This window comes from Pinus tabuliformis, chromosome X (assembly GCF_031772625.1).
Source record: "Pinus tabuliformis cultivar Carrire ecotype Pingquan chromosome X, CPIR1, whole genome shotgun sequence".
In the NCBI taxonomy this organism is placed as follows: Eukaryota; Viridiplantae; Streptophyta; class Pinopsida; order Pinales; family Pinaceae; genus Pinus; species Pinus tabuliformis.
The window spans coordinates 1,664,257,601-1,664,270,063 of record NC_142308.1 but is presented as its reverse complement, the minus strand read 5'-3'; the positions used below and the strand labels follow the sequence as shown (position 1 = coordinate 1,664,270,063).

Below are 12,463 nucleotides of genomic sequence, written 5' to 3'. Positions count from 1 at the left end.
ATATATTAAACATGCATTTTATATTATGTTAAATTTCTCATTGAATAATTCAGAAAATAAAATAAAAAGTTGTCCATGAATGTAATAAACCAATTCCCCTCCCCACTCTCAGTTTAGTTAATTTTCCATCAATTGGTATCAAAGAAATTTCCTTATGTGTAAGTATAACAGACTCAAAGGTTCAAAGTACAAAAAACTTAATGGAGAGATAAGGTTAAAACAAAATTAATAGCTTATGGACCTGGTGTATGGAATCTTGTATGTGATGGATATAATAAAAATTATTCCCCTTCTATTCAAGAAAAACAATGGAATGCTAAGGAAAAATGTGTAATGTATAACAATCTTCATAATAAGGATATTGAGATAGTTGTAGACCTTAAATCTACAAAATAAATCTGGGATAGATTGCAACTCATGCATGAAGGAGATACTAGTGGCAATAGTACAGAAAAAGAGAAAAGAAAGAGGAAGAATAAAAATCCATTTTAAATTTCAAAAAGAAAGTGTTGAATGAGACCTTTGCATGTGTGAATAAACCTGAAGAAAAGTTATCTAAAAAAAATAGTCAAGCTTGACTTAGTACTAGATGAAATAGAAAGACTGAGGAATGAAAATAAAGATATGAAGAAACTGGTGTAGATATGTGATGAGAGAAAGCATGAGTACAAGGAAGAAATTATTATTTTGAGGACACAATTAGAAGAATCAAGTAAAACTAAAGAAATGATCAGTGGTCTGCTAAAGGAGAGAGAAGAATAGTATGAAAGATTAGAAGATGGGATTGATTCATGAAGAAATGAACTATATAAAAATAATAGACTATGTAAAAAGCTACTAGATTGTCTCCATGAAGAACTCAAATATGGCAGCCATTAAAGAGGACACAACATTAAAAGGACATGTAGAAGAAGAAACCAGCAACACCGTGATTTGTAAAGAAGAAAACAATTGCAAGCAACAACATCAATAAATAAATAATAAGCTGAAGAAAGGGCCCTTTGCAAGAATGTAAGAGAAAAAAGATCAAAACTAATCCACAGATAAGAAGGGTCCCTCAAGCAAGAAAACACAAAACACAACCATCCATCAAGTGCACAAATCAATTTTATGGTTACTTTTATTTTTACAATCTATTTGGACATAAATTAGTTGAATGCAAAATGTATGTAATGATTAGTAGAAATGACTCAAGAATGCATACACCATTTGCTCCCTTTTTTGGCCATATAAGATGCTATTTGTGTAGTAACCTTGGCCACATGACTAAAGACTGTAAAGTTCCAAATATCCTAAAGGTCTCTAGATATAAGGTGGAAGAAACTCCAAGCAGACCAAACAATGAAGGAAATGCAGACAACAAAAGGAAACCTACTAAAGTGTGGATAAGGAAGAAAAACGAGGAGGCTATGATTTCAATGACATAATGAAGTCATCATGTTCTCAGGGGGAGCTACTCATGAAAGCAATGATGGTCATGTTAGAGCAGTGAAATATCTAGGGGGATAGAAACACTAAAAATATCTTGGAAGAGATCATCAATCTAAGAAGTTCCCTATGCATATTTAAATCTAAATCTTTGAATAAGGGAAGTTGGGGCTAGGCTTCAATCATGATCAAAATCTCAAGAAAAAGATACCACTAAAGAAAGAGTATATTGCTCATGTTATATATATATATACTCTTTCAATTGGGTGAGAAACAAAAACAAAACAAAACAAAAAGGGGAAAGAGAGAGATAAAGAGATTGTATCAGTAGGAACAGTTAGAGCTAAAGCATCACTTAAGGGAGACCTTCTCTTCAGAATTAGGAGAACAATGCACTGCCCTACACAAAAAACTACTTGAAAGCAAGGGGACTTGACAATTGGGTATATCTAAACTATGTTAGACATGGTATGGGAGACTGGATCGCCTACACACAAGGGCGATTCTATCAAGACACCAGTTTGGAATATTGCTAGACAAAGGAGTCAGTAGCAAGGCACTTTCAATCAGAAAGGAGAGAAGAGATGCAATGGTTCAGGCAACGTGTCTTTGCAAGGTTGATGATAATGATGAAAGTACAAACATATCCAACACCAATGTTGCTATGGATGATGAAATAGGAGCCTTGGTGGAACACATTGTTCATACTATCTAGAAATTGAATATAACAGCTTCACCTGTAGGCAAGGGTTTGTTTAAGAAGAAGATGGAAGTCCTCTGAAGCTTGAGAAGGTTGCTTTCATCTACTATAGTACCTCTTGTGGATGTTATTGTACATGTTAGGGTTGTGTGTATACTAGTTCAATGCTTTTCATTTGGCTCCTTAGATGAGTAGTGCCTCACAAATATAGCAATAGATGACTCAGAACAAACAGTAGCTCTTTTACTTGCCTTGTCATTATTGATTGTACTCCTCGATGGAAAGAGTTCAGTACCAATGGTTGATCGATCAGTGTGCATGGGCTTTGGGAAATGTTGTTGTATAAGGAGAGGAGTTTAGAGACATTTTTTTCTAGCACAAGGAGCATTGTTTCCACTTGCACGACTAATGTTATATAACAAGGTTTCAATAGCAAGAACTCCATCTTGGACTTTGTCTAATCTCATTAAGGGGCCAAAGTCTAAGGTTGCCACTGAGTCAAAATGGATGGCATATCTAAAGCTATTGTCTGACATATGTAAAAGGGGATGAATAATTGGCCACATAAATAGCATGAATAGTTTTTTATCTAATTGCTCTTTCATAGATGCATTCTGGACCATTGATAAAAGTTGGGCTACTTTCACCATTTATTGGAAGAATTGTAAGACTCCTTTGGCCAATTTGATGGTTTATCAGAACTAGGAATTGAAGCTTGAAGAAAGAAGGTTGTAGAAAGAAAAGTCATGGAATAAAATAGTGGTTCGGTCAAACTTAAGCCACACAAATTATGATTCTATAAACTGGGTGCCAAATTATTGAATATTTTATACTCCTAACCTAAAAGTTGGGACCGCAACCAGATGAATTGATCATGGTGTGGATAACCCAAATTCCTTGGTCATATCCAAATCCTCAGGTTTCATTTGTTAGCCTCATTCTCATGTGATGAAAACAATTATAAGTCCAAAATAATTAAATTAATTAAAATCAAGAAAGTTGGATTTAATCCTACCTTTCTAGATTGAGTTTGTTCTTCATGGTTAGGAGTCAGTTTAGGCCTAGTTGGTTGAGAGATTCTCTCCAACTAGTTAAGCTCCTAGATTAATGTTTTGTTGAGAGATTTGCTCAACCATAGTGTCTAAGATAGACATACTATCTTGAGACAAAGTTCCTCATGTATTTATATGTGTATCATAAACATTACATTGAGAGTGTGAGGAATATAATACAGTGAAGCTCTCAAGCCTTTTCCACCATGTCTGATTTGTGTATATTTATGTTGTTTATTTTATTAATGTTGTATTAGTTGATTGAATTTCCTTCATGTGGTATCAGAGCCTATGGTTTGCTCTTTGGGATTGGGAGAGTGATAAGATTTGTTGTCTATGGTTTGCTCTTTAGGATTGGGAGAGTTATAAGATTTGTTTGCAATTGCTTTGTTGAATATATGATAAAATTGTTGTGTGATAGAGCTATCTTGTCCAAGCTAGAGGAAAGAGTTGCGGGTTCTTGGTGTAGTAGGAGGAAATCTCTACTAAAATTTGTCACCCACCAATCTGTGCAGAAGCTAAAAAATGACGAGTATTATGTTGTAAGAAAAGCCAAACTTCTCACACATCCTATGCTGTCAACATGGAGAGAATTTGCCAACATGAGGGAGCAGAGCGATGAAGGCGATGGAAAGGGGAAACTGGAAAATTCAAGGGGGAGCTTTATTCGAGCATCTTTTCGTCTACCAATCAATTAAGAAAGTGTTGTATGAGGCAATGCAATAGCTCTTGCTATAAGAAAAGGTAGCGTTTGCTGTAAATCCTTCATGGTTATGTATTCAATTCTGAGAGTTGACATAATAATGTGAAAGAGTGAGCGTGAAAATGATTCAAGCAATCGGTGTCGAGCTACGGCTTACGGGTACTTTATAATTCAATGGAAAGTGTGCACTTGAATACTTTCAGATTTTAGATGGCAGCAAATAATTGAACTGCGTCCAATCATTCTCCATCGATGAAGATGAGAGGGAAAGAATAATCGCGGAAGAAGAAGACGTGCTCAGATTCAAGTACAAGAGGATGGGCGGAAACATTCAATAGTTGTTGGGGCAGCGATGCTCCATCCTACATAATGGTGGTGAGGTAGCACGATCATCAACGATCATCGTTGACTGGAGAGATGCATCGAAGAGACTCTTCAAAAGTGTGGAGGATTATTGGTGAGACAAATTCAGTAAGTGGAGAACGATAATCACATTCCACTCTGCAACCCTTGCGATAGAATTCACCAGATCTCATTTGATCATAATCAAAGGTTTTTCAACATTGAATACCATCTCTATGTTTTAGCATAAAATTTCAATTGGATTTCAATTCGTCATGTGGAGCCCCGATGAGAAATCGGTCTTTGCCATTTGAGCCGAGTGTGGTGGCCTGTTGTGAAATAGAGCCGAAGCCTAAGCTTAGCATTGACGTTGTTGTGGATTGCGTGTGATTTGAGCCAGGGGAAGCATCTGTTCTGCGACAGGATGAATACAATATGCAGAATGCGGAATTCATAAGGTGCATGAAAAAAGATCAAATGGAAGTTTACGGTGAAAAAGCGTTGGGAAAAATACGTATGGTTATGGTACATGTTTTAAATTGAAATCTAAAATTTATTCACCTTTTTCAAGGTAATTTTATATCACTTTTCAAGTGATTTCATAGTGTTTTAAAATGAAAGGGATTTAAAAGTTACATAAGAATATGTGTTTTTTATTTTAAATTTTGTAATTTTAAGATAAGGAGTATTCTTTATTAATACAGTATTAAGGTTATAAATTGTGATTTTTGAGAGATATAAGGAGCGTAGTAATAAGGTAATTTTGTAAGAGTAGGATAAATTTTTGGAGTGATAAGGTTGTAAATTTAGGAGGTTTGAAAAATCATTTTAATTGATGTGAAAATTAAATGAAGTTTATAAATTTTTGAAGTAATGTTTCTACTTCTAGGAGGTTGAGTCAATGTACATTCAATTTTGAAGACAATTTGCTTCCAAAGTTTGTGAGCATGGGATTTTCATTGTTTGAGAATTTTCAATCACGATGTTGTGAAGGTGAAGGTTGATGTACTTCAAGATTTAATAAAGACATTTTTTTTGCAGTGTTTGTGTCCTAGATCTGCCCGAAACTGAATAAGGAGATCTTAGGTACACCATGAATATGCTTGTGATGGCTCATACTTTTTTGGATTCTTGATGTTGCTTATTTTTTGTGTCTAGTTTTGACACTACAATTATCTTATCTAACACACACAAGGAGTCTAAAGCAAGTGAATGAAACAAGCACATTAATCAAAGCACTTGAAATTAAGAAGCTGCAACGAAAATTCAATCAAGCACAAACAATCACATGCATTTGTGCAACTACAACACATAATCAAAGTTGGCAACGTTAGCATTCTACATCAACAAGCAAATTCACGCAAGGCAATGAAGTTAATGCAACTACAAACTCATGCATTTCAAAATACTACATCAACATTCAACGAAAATTGGTCATTGTGTAACTTGCAAAATCATAATTTGTAAATTAACAAATTCAAACAAAATTGAGTTGAATTATAAAGGTGCATTCTCAGTCAAAACCGACACCCAAATTGTGAATTTATAGGAGGTAAAGTGAGTCAATTCTCCTCAACTGAGTTAATTAAGTGAGTCAATATCATTTGAACTTTTCATTGTAAACATTGGGTGCATTTTCAGTGGTATCCGACACCCTCATCCTATTGAAGCAAAGAGGAAGTGAGCGTGATAATCAAACGAGCAAGTACAAGCGAGCGTGTTAAAAACCAAAATGGGTAAAGGAGGAAAACGTCTTCAAAGTGCAGAACTAGAGATTAAAGAGTTGAAAGATTGCAATCATGAGTTACAGAACAAAGTTGAAATATTGGAATGAAAGTTGATGCAGAATCAAACCTTAGTTAATCAACTGACCTGCACATTAGAAGCAACAAAAGACTTTCAAATTGAGCTTGAAATGAAAGAAAAACTTATTCATGCACTCCAAATTAAGTTAAGTGAAAAACAAGATTTACTTGATGCACAATGTGCAGAGAAGACAAATGCAAGTTGTGACACAGAAGACCTCATCACAACAACAAATGAAAGTTATGATACAAGTGATCTTATTCAGCATATTAATGAAGGTTGAAACACAAATGATCTAAGCAAACATGTTGATATAAGTTGTGACACAAGTAATCTCATCCAATCAGTTGTACTACTCAATGATGCCACAAGTAGTACCAAAGATCAAATGGATCAGTTTGATGCAGCATGTCAAACAAATGAACTGTTAATGCTTGATGCCTAGTGTGACACAGAAGGTTTAATAAATCGAGGACATAATGTTAGTAGCAACAACAAGTATGAAGAACAACAACGGGATAGTCTTTCCAAGAAAGTGATCATACCTTGGGACGAAATCTCCTTCAACAAAGATCGCCATGGCCTAGAATACTACAAAGAAAACACTTTTTGTATTCCAGATTTCTCAAAACCAGTTCAGTTTGTAAGTGTTGGTTTTCTTGACAATGATCAGAATATGGTTAAGTGTAACCATTGTAAACAAAATGGACATATGGAGAGTAAATGCTTTGACCTCCATCCTTGTCACCATTGTGGCAAGAAAAATCATTCAACCGGAAGATGATGCAAGCGAAATCAACCACCCATAGTGAAGATCAATTACGCATGGATTGATCATTGGAAGTGGTCATCTATAGTCAAACAGTTGTCTATGTGTTACTGAAGGATTCAGTCTCACATGAAACCCAATTCTACAGTAAAATAAAAGTGGTGAAACTCTACTACACCTGAAGGGGGGAGATCAGAAATCAAGTGCAAATGAGTGTCTCTCCTTTCAGGCGACAAAGGGGGGAAATGATAACGGAATTGAAGGTGGTTGTCAGACTAAAAGTCTCGACAACATTAGAAAAAGCATCCAATGGGAAGTCTTCATCAAATCAGCCAGTGGGCATCCTCATTAGCCAGTGGGAATCAACAAATCATCCAATGGGCATCATTAACAAATTCGACAGTGGGCGTTCAACAACAAAAGCAGCAGTGAGAAGTTTTCAACAAACCATAGTGAGCAGTTTTAACATCAACAAATTCACGAGTGGGCGTTCTCAATATTTTGTCAATGGACAAAGCTAATTCACCACTAGGCGTCATCAACATTTTGTCATTGGACAAAGGATGTTGATTGAAAGAAAAGGACATATGGATACTTTTGCATCTTGGCATGTGATAGAGTTGTCAAATAAAATTTAGAGATGAATCAGGCTTGTAGTTGATTCGTGTTCTCTTCAGATTGGAGTTTTTTCAGCATCCAGGTTTGGCAGTTTTTCAGGCAGTGTTTTTTTAGGATCGATAGTTTCAGTATGAGAACATGGAAGATGGTTCTTGGTTCTTATTTTGGACTTATCATTGAGAGGGGGAATGTTAGCCTCACTCTCATGTGATGAAAATAATTATAAGTCCAAAATAATTAAATTAATTAAAATCAAGAAAGTTGGATTTAATCCTACCTTTTTAAATTGAGTTTGTTCCTCATGGTTATGAGTAAGTTTAGGCCTAGTTGGTTGAGAGATTCTCTCCAACTAGTTTAGGCGTAGTTGGTTGAGAGATTCTCTCCAACTAATTATGCTCCTAGATTAGTGTTTTGTTGAGAGATTTGCTAAACCATACTGTCCAAGATAGACTTACTATCTTGAGACAAACTTCCTCATGTATTTATTTGTACTATTATCATTATTTGTATTTTCATGGAACAACCTCCAATCAAAATAATGCAAAATAACCTGAGTGAGTTGAAAGTTAGAAAGAAAAGGCAAGATAGATATAATGAAAGAAAACTCATGGAAACATGCGTTACAAACACTTTGGACAGAAGAGTTATTGATGTTAATGAGGAGATCTGGAACATTATGAGACATAATCATGCACAGTGGTATGATGAGTATAATGTTAGGACAAAGAGAGCAGTTAAAAGTGTAACGCAAATAATGCGGAAAAATAATACTCGTTGCAATTGCATCCAGTCGGATAGAAGGTGGTGATGCATGGGAGTATTCTCAATGGGCAGTATCATTTTTTTATATGAAATTCTTCCACCAACATCAATTATTATGGAGCATTATAATGTTATGCATTACAAATAATATATGTAGATTTGGCGTTATGAGAACGTTAATGCAGTGCATCTGATAACTTTATTATGATGACAACGTTAATACGGTTTTTCTTTGCATATATTCGACAACGATATATTCATTGGTGCTGCAATATATGTGTGCTTACATGAATTATTTGGACCGTTGATATATCATGGTTATTATTGCATATGTATCCTACCTTGGCAGCGATAATATTATCACATGGGATGGCCGCATATAAATTCCTCCACATTTGTATTTCTCATTTTTTGTTATTATCGCATGCAACCATTTTATGATATTATATTTGGCATTGGTAACATTGCAATAATAATATACATTGGTAATACCATAAATTATATAATTGCAGTGTTGGAGAGCGTTAATATTTGGAGTAGCGTTGATATTTGTAATAGCTGGAGAGCATTGAAATAACGATTTGATACATATTGCAAATGGCTTAATATAATTGGAGCAATGTTGATATTTGAAGCAACATTGATATATGAAGAAGTTGTTGGAGCAGCATTACATGGACAAACGCATAAATGCAGCGCATCAATAACAATGGCTTATATCATATTATTACCCGATGGTTGGAAGGCAGTTAAAATATGACCTCTGCATATGATTTATCATCACATGGTTGAAATACATTGTATATATGTTCAATACTTACAACATTATATTATAGCCTTGACATATTATGGTGCCGAATTATTCATCAAACATATAAATATTCAACTCGCATTAGCACTACTGCAATGGATGAGACCGAATGGTTGACAACGCATATACAACACATTATTATTAGTATTGCAATGATTGAGAACATTGGCATGAATGGTTGATAGCGCATTATTATTATTGCAACGACTGTTGAGATATAGAATGGGATATATATTCTGGAAGTGGAGATGAGATTGCTCTGCAGAACACTGATATATGAAAGGTATGGAGTATACAAAGCTACACAAAACCCTGTCAAGAATGTTATATACAGAACGTTGGTTTAAATGTGTAACACTGATTTAAATCTGAAACGATGGCCTCGAATATGGCTATAGAACGCTGGCTATGAAAAGTTGTTATAGAACATTAGTTCACAATATGCGAAGTTTTTCACACTATATGGTACACTACCTTTAAATATGTATGGTTCATGATATATAGAATGTTGGTTCACGATATATGGAACACTGGTTATGTTGGTTCACAATATATGGAACGCTATGTGCTTACAATGTATGCTCACGATACATGGAACGTTGGTTCATGATATATGGTTACACTGCCTATGATGTTTACGATATGGAAAAGCTGCAACATTTGGTAGTAGTTTCAATGATGAAAAAAATATTTGAACTGCACTCTAGTTCTCAAACATGTTCATCCCGTAAATACATCTACCATGATGGCAAGCCTCCACCGAATAAAGGAACATTGTTCCCAGCAACGCAAGGCATCTCTTCCTTCACTAAGGCATCACATGCCAACGAACTTCACACACTCTTATCCAACTGAAGGGTGATATCAAAAGTTGTCATTAGTGCATTTGACGGCCTTAATGTTATTGGTAGCATTCATCAACTTAATTTATAGGAGTGTTTTGATGGCCTTAATGTTATTGGTGGCATTCATCAACTTAATTTATATGAGTGTTGTGCTCTAGTTTTCAAGTGTGTTTTGTGAATTAAGGTTTTGTGCCCTAACAACCTCTTATGTTATATGGACAACATTAATTACAATAACATTCATCAACCTAATTTATATGTGTCGTGCTCTAGTTTTCGGGGGTGTTTTGTGAATTAGGGTTTTGTGCCCTAACAACATCTTATATTATATGGACAACATTAATTATATTATGGTTGCATGTTAATTAATTATGGAGTGTGTATGGTTTCATGTTAATATATTACAGAGTGTGGATGGAAATACATTTCGTTGGTAATACACTACATTGATACATTGGGTTAGTACAATGTTTGTTGGCGTTTGGTTAGTTAGAATTAATACAATGTTCATTAGCATTAATAAAATGCTTGTTCACGTTAATGTTTTTTGGTGATAGCTTTGTTGGTAGCTATAACAAAATCTAGTTATGGTATTAAACATTATCTAATAGTTTTGGTGAAAATCCCATATAATAAAAGTTAATAAAGGCAAAATAATAACCATAGATTATGGGACACTTATTTCAAGTTGAATTTTGGGCAAAACATCCCACTTTATTATGGATAAGGAATTGGAAAAGGTAATGGCTAATGCATAGTGGCATTTTGGCACATTTATTTATGAAAATAATGGAAATTAGGAGAAAATGAGGGTGAAAGATCACAGGTTGCATGTGACTAAGAAAATAATGGAAAATGAAGAAAATGGAGGCATCATTAATAAAAAGGCTTCTGAGGATCAGTTGGTACTTTTTTTTTTCAGTTAATTTTTGGAGCTCTTTGATTATTATTTCTCTCTCTCACTCTTCAACACTTTAGTTTTTTTTTAGCACTGTGACATTGGATCAAGAAAGGAAAATAAGGCAAGAGGAAGGGAGGAGCAAGCAAGGAAGAGAAACATTAAGCAGTAGATTATTTGCAGGTATAAAATTTGCATGTGTGATTTCCTTGCTATATTTAGCATGCATGGTATTGCATGTGGTTCTTTTTGTCATGGCATGGGTTTTGCCAAGTGTGACACTTTTTTCAACCTAGCCTTGCCATTTTCGGATAGCCATGGTGTGATGGGGTTTTCATGTTTTGGTTGAGTTGAATGGATTCGAAGCTAAGTGGGGGGGATCTATTAATAAAAAACCGCATAGCCTAGTGTTGCCTTGTGGGGGCCTGACCCAGGTTCAACGTTAGTTATCCAAACAAATCCCTACACTACTAGCCCTTTCGGCATCAGCCTGCAGAGCGTGGACCGAGGTCTCACCTGAAGCAGTATTAGGGAATGCTGGAACCAAGTTTCCGCACGCTGAGATGGTCGTGATGTCAGTTTGTTCCTTCTATTCCTGCTTTCGCGTGGGTTACTTAGCTCTAAGACTTGCTAGACTAGCCCTATATTCTGCCCTTTAGTACCTCCGTGAAAAGGCACGACTGACCTTCGCGTAGCCCTAACCTACGGCTGAGGTACTTTCGCGTGGCTAAAATAGAATATAGTGCAGATTCCCAAACTTAGAGTCTAAGTGTCTTACTTATCTTATTAAAAAATCATAGTTAGCACCGCGTAAATATATGTTCTTACTTGTGTTCACTTAACCAACGTAATTACATGCATTCACACATCATATAAGCATTATAAATGAAATTCATACACAATACAACAAGATGCATTAACCAGAACAAATACACAGAAATTGCAGAATACTTCTCTTTATTGATATCTTCAAGTGATTACAGACTCTATCCACCCTGCGCACACAGCTGTAGAGGTCCGCGCACTCAGCTACAGACTTCTATCCTAGGCCTCTATGCACTTAGTTGCAAAGCCTTTACCTACGCTACGGCCCGAAACTTAGACTTCTCACTTCCAATCTATCACTATCTAACTCCTGACTCTTCAAATACTTAGAGCTTAGCTCTTTTTATACAATCCCATGGTCCGTGGATCATAGGTAGATATTTTACAACCGACTTTACTTTACAAAAATAAGGGAAGACAACCCTTTATGACTCATGACACCTTCACGCTCCACGACCACAAAATGCAGATACTTTACTATTTCATTCAAAATTCGACCCAAAACATGGGCTTTTAGCCCCAAAACTATCCTTGGGGGATCTCGTTCCCAACAGGCCCCCAACACAGACATTATGACTTGCCCTCGAGTCACTCGGCAGGCACGGAGATCTTGGCGTGAGGACCTTCCAGCTCGACCTGTGTGACCACAACCTCCACAGTGCATTGAGCTGCCGCCTGCTTCATGTCTTCGACCATCTACTCGGTCACTGATCCTAAAATGTTAGCCTAAAGCTTTTGTGGAGTGGCTTAAAGAGTTGCAAGCTTTCCAACAACAGAACCTGTCGTTGTGTAAGCCTTTTCCAGTCAGGGCTTTAGTCTTGCCTTCAACATTGCTTCCTTGTGCAGCGCTGCATCCACCTGTTCTTTTAGCTACTTGACCTCCTGCAAATTTGTTAGTCTTTGT

General features: G+C 35.9%; 1 pseudogene; it reads left to right on the top strand.

Moving 5' to 3' along the window:
- Window positions 1-1,893: 1,893 nt before the first annotated feature.
- Window positions 1,894-12,463, top strand: part of LOC149146392 (importin subunit alpha-9-like) — a 119,167-nt pseudogene continuing 108,597 nt past the window's right edge.